Here is a 5,014-nt window from a genome sequence, read left to right on the forward strand (position 1 = left end):
GCTCCAGAGACATTTGCACTGGTTTGACTTCCTCTATGTGCAGCTTTTTCACCAGGGAGGATGGTATTAAGTTAATACTTGCTCCGAGATCGCACATTGCTTTAGTGATGGTTAATTCCCCAATGGTACATGGCAACAGGAAGCTCCCTGGGTCCTCAAGCTTGGGAGGAAGCCCCTTTTGAATCAAGGCCCTGCATTCCTCATTAATCACTATGGTTTCTTGCTCATCCCATCTTCTTTTCTTGTTGATAAGCTCCTTCAAAAACTTGGAATATAGAGGCATTTGTTCAAGGGCTTCAGCTAAAGGAATGTTAATTTCCAGCTTCTTGAAGGTTTCAAAGAACTTGTGGAAATGTTGGTCCTTAACCTCTTTGTTGAATCTCTGAGGATATGGTAATGGAGGTGTGATGCTTTTTCCTATGTGCTGCTGTCCCTGAGTCATTTCCTTTGAGCTATGAGATTGGTTGTCCTGCTCTTTGAGTTTCTCAGTGTTTTTGTTTGGCACCACAACTTGCTCCTTAGCTACCTTTGGTTGCTTCTCATCCTCTGTTGGTTCTTTGATGCTCTCTGCTTGCTTCTTTATAGTGTCATTGTTGCTCATCAATGTTCTTCCACTCCTTAATTGTATTGCTTTGCATTCCTCCTTGGGATTTGGGATTGTGTCACTGGGCAGTGAGCTTGAAGGTCTCTCAATAGAGATTTGCTTGGAGATTTGCCCGATCTGCCTCTCTAGGCTCTTTATTGATGCTTCTTGGTTTTTGGTTGCCATTTCTTGGTATTTCATCATTTTGTCCATCAAGGTCTCCAGGTTTGTGAGTCTTTGGGATTCAGGTGGTGCTTGTGGTGGGTTGTGAGTTGTAGGTGGTGGATGGTGGGCATTTTGGTTAATGGGTTGGTTATTGGATTGGTACTGGTTGAGGTTGGGGTAGTTGTTTTGAGGTTTTCTGTAGGTGTTTTGGTTGGTTTGATGCTGGTTGTAATTTTGGTTGTTTCTTGGGTTATTTTGGTTTGAGTTCCTCTGCCATGGCTGTTGGTTTTGGTTGTGAGTATCTCCCCATCTGAGGTTGGGGTGATTCTTCCATGAGGGGTTGTAAGTATCACCATAGAACTCATTTGGATTAGAATGTGTGTACTGGACTTGTTATTGCTGTTCCTCTTCTTGAACTTCTTCATTTTGCCCCCATGTGGTTGATGGTTGGCTAGTGCTCACTGCTGCAACCTGGAGGCTATCAATCCTCTTGGTCATTTGCTCAAATTGTTGTTGAATTTGCTGCTGCATTAATTTGTTTTGAGCCAGGATTGAATCCACTCCTTCTAGCTCCATTACTCCTCTTCTTTGTGATGGTTGGCGGTTTCTTTGATGAGCAAAGAAATATTGGTTGTTGGCCACCATATCAATGAGTTCTTGGGCTTCCTCTGCAGTTTTCATGAGTTGCAAGGAACCTCCAGCTGAGTGATCTAAGGATTCCTGAGACTTCAATGTTAAGCCTTCATAGAAGTTTTGCAGCTTCTCCCATTCATTAAACATAGTAGGGGGACATTTTCTGACTAGAGCCTTGTACCTCTCCCATGCCTCATAGAGGGGTTCAGTCTCCATTTGTGTGAATGTTTGTACCTCGGCCTTCAACCTTATAACCCTCTGTGGTGGATAAAACTTGGCGAGGAATTTGGTTACCAAATCATCCCAGTTGTTAATGCTGTCCCTTGGAAACAATTCCAACCATTGAGTGGCCTTATCCCTGAGAGAAAATGGGAATAGCATCAGTTTGTAATTGTCAGGAGGCACTCCATTAGTTTTGACAGTGTTGCATATCCTCAAGAAGGTGGATAAGTGTTGGTGCGGGTCTTCAATTGATCCTCCATCAAAAGAGCAATTATTCTGAACCAAAGTGATGAGTTGTGGCTTAAGTTCAAAATTGTTTGCATTGACATTTGGGGCCAAGATGCTGCTTCCACAATGTCTAGGATTGGCAAAGGTATAGGAGGCCAAAACTCTCCTTTGAGGTGGGTTGCCATTGTTGTTGTTTGATCCACCTGGTGGATTGGTCGAGTGTTCCTCCATATCTTGAAATTCGTCTTCTGATTCCTCTTCTCCAACAATATTCTTCCCTCTTTCAGCTCTTCTTAGCCTTCTGAGAGTTCTTTCGTCTTGTTCATGGAGATTTAGTGTGCTTCTTCTTGTACCTGACATACAAGCATAACCAAAGGAATTCACAACCTAGTGATGTTTCAATTTACTGCTAAATTGAAGTTTTAGTTAGTTTAAGCAAAAAATCAAACAGTTAGTGGGTTAATCAAAATTAAGAAAAAGTGCTTGATCTAAATTACCACCTCACTTAATCATTGTCAATCTAATCAATCCCCGGTAACGGCGCCAAAAACTTGATGGGATATTTTGTGTGGAAAAATGAATTTCTCCCAAAATAACACCAATCTAACCGGCAAGTGCACCGGGTCACATCAAGTAATAAAACTCACGGGTGTGAGGTCGATCCCACAGGGATTGAAGGATTGAGCAATTTTAGCTTAGTGGTTGATTTAGTCAAGCGAATCAAGATTTGGTTGATTGATTGGTGATTGGCAGAATTTAAATTGCATTGAAAGTAAAGGGAATGGGAAATTGGCCTGAATTTAAAGAGAACAAAAATTAAAGTGCTGAATCTTAAGAAACAAGAAATTAAGTGGCAGAAACTTAAAGAGCAAGAAATGTAAATTGCAAGAATCTTAAATGGCAAGAAATGTAAATGACTTGAAATGTAAAGGGGATTGGGACTTGGATTTGCAGGAATTAAACAAAGAGAAGTTGAATTGCATCAAACAGAAGAGTAAATGGGAATTGGGGTTGGATCGGATTTAAAACAGGAAAGTAAATGAACAAGTGAAGCAAGAAACAGAGAATTGAAATTGGAAAATTAGATCTCAGGACCCAGAGACTAGAAAACCAAGTCTAGATCTCAATGCCTTCCTAGATCCAACAAGAACAATAGTAAAAGAATTGTAAATTGCAAAGAAAATAGAAGAAGAACAATTAACAGAGAACTAAATTCAATTAAGCAGTAAAAAGAGATCCAAGGATGAGATTGAAACAGAATTCCTTCAATTCTCCAACCCAAGATCCAAGACAATTGTAATTGAAATTAAAAGCAATAAAACTAAGAGGAAGAGAATGGAATTCTCCTTCCCCAAACTAAGAAACTAAAGATCACTCTCTGTAACTAAAACAAAAGGAAAGCTCTATGAAAAATTAAAAAAGGGAGCTCTCCGATTAACGTGAATTCTAGCCTATTTATACACTTTCTTCAATTGATCTTCAAGCCTTGAGTTGGGCCTTTGCTCTTGGTGGAATTGGGTTGAAAGAGGCCTTGGTTAATTGCTCTTGAAGTTTGAAGAGAAACCCAAGTGAACCATGTGAACCGGATTTGAATTTTCGCAAAGTTGGATTCAAAGTTTGAGTCAAAGTTTGGGGGCTAACTTTGAGGCCAACTTTTTATATCAGCAAGCCCATTTTTCTGGTGCCAAAGTTGGTGCCAAAGTTAGGGGGCAAACTTCAGCGCAAACTTTGGCCTTTCCTTAAACACAATTGGCGCCAAAGTTAGCCTCCAAGTTTGGGGTCAAACTTGAGCGCAAACTTTGGCCACCCCTGGGAGAAATTGACATGCCAACGTTAGCCTCCAAGTTTGGGGGCTAACGTTGGCGCAAACTTTGGCCACCCTGGAGTAGAATTCTCATGCCAACGTTAGCCTCCAAGTTTGGGGGCTAACGTTGGCGCAAACTTTGGTTGTCCAGGGAAGAATTTTCAACTTCTCAAGTTAGCCTTCAAGTTAGGGGGCTAACTTTGAGGCTAACTTTGCACCAAAAGTTTGTGCCAAAGTTTGAGGGCTAACTTCAACTCCAACTTTATGTTTCTTGGTTCAATTTCACTTGTTTCATTGCTCCCTCTTTGCTTCTAGCCGTTCCTTCTTTCTTCCACTTTTCTCCAAGCTTTCTTCACCTATCATTAATCAACCAAACACATCAAAGCTATGCCCAAAATCATAAGATATTCAATTTATCATAATATGCAACAATTGTAGCATAAAACCTCATGAGTTTGCATTAATTCACATATGGTTGATTCAATCAAAGGAAGCATGAAAATCTACCCAATTGGCTTGCTTATGGCTCAAGAAAGTGCATAATTCAAGTGAAAACAAAAGACAAAGACTAGTAAAACTAGGCTAAGATGACTTGTCATCAGAGACTATAGTATATTCTCTTCTTTTTATTCTATTTTGATTTTCAGTTGCTTGGGGACAAGCAACAATTTAAGTTTGGTGTTGTGATGAGCGGATAATTTATACGCTTTTTGGCATTGTTTTTAGTATGTTTTTAGTATATTTTAGTTAGTTTTTATTATATTTTTATTAGTTTTTAGTTAAAATTCACTTTTCTGGACTTTACTATGAGTTTGCGTGTTTTTCTGTGATTTCAGGTATTTTCTAGCTGAAATTGAGGGTCCTGAGCAAAAATCTTATTCAGAGGCTGAAAAGGACTGCAAATGCTGTTGGATTCTGACCTCCCTGCACTCGAAGTGGATTTTCTGGAGCTACAGAAGCCTAATTGGCGCGCTCTCAATGGCGTTGGAAAGTAGACATCCTGGGCTTTCCAGCAATGTTAATAGTCCATACTTTTCCTGAGATTTGATGGCCCAAACCGGCGTTGCAAATCAGCTTCAGGATTCCCAGCGTTTAACGCCGGAACTGGCACCAAAGTGGGAGTTAAACGCCCAAACTGGCACAAAAGCTGGTGTTTAACTCCAAGAAGAGTCTCTACACGAAAATGCTTCATTGCTCAGCCCAAGCACACACCAAGTGGGCCCGGAAGTGGATTTTTATGTCATTTACTCATCTTTGTAATTCTTAAGCTACTAGTTCTCTATAAATAGGACCTTTTACTATTGTATTTACATCTTCGGATCATTTTTGATCTTAGGATCATCTTTGGACATCTAGTTCTTAGATCATTGGGAGGCTGG

Source organism: Arachis stenosperma, chromosome 5, assembly GCF_014773155.1.
Source record: "Arachis stenosperma cultivar V10309 chromosome 5, arast.V10309.gnm1.PFL2, whole genome shotgun sequence".
Taxonomy (NCBI): Eukaryota; Viridiplantae; Streptophyta; class Magnoliopsida; order Fabales; family Fabaceae; genus Arachis; species Arachis stenosperma.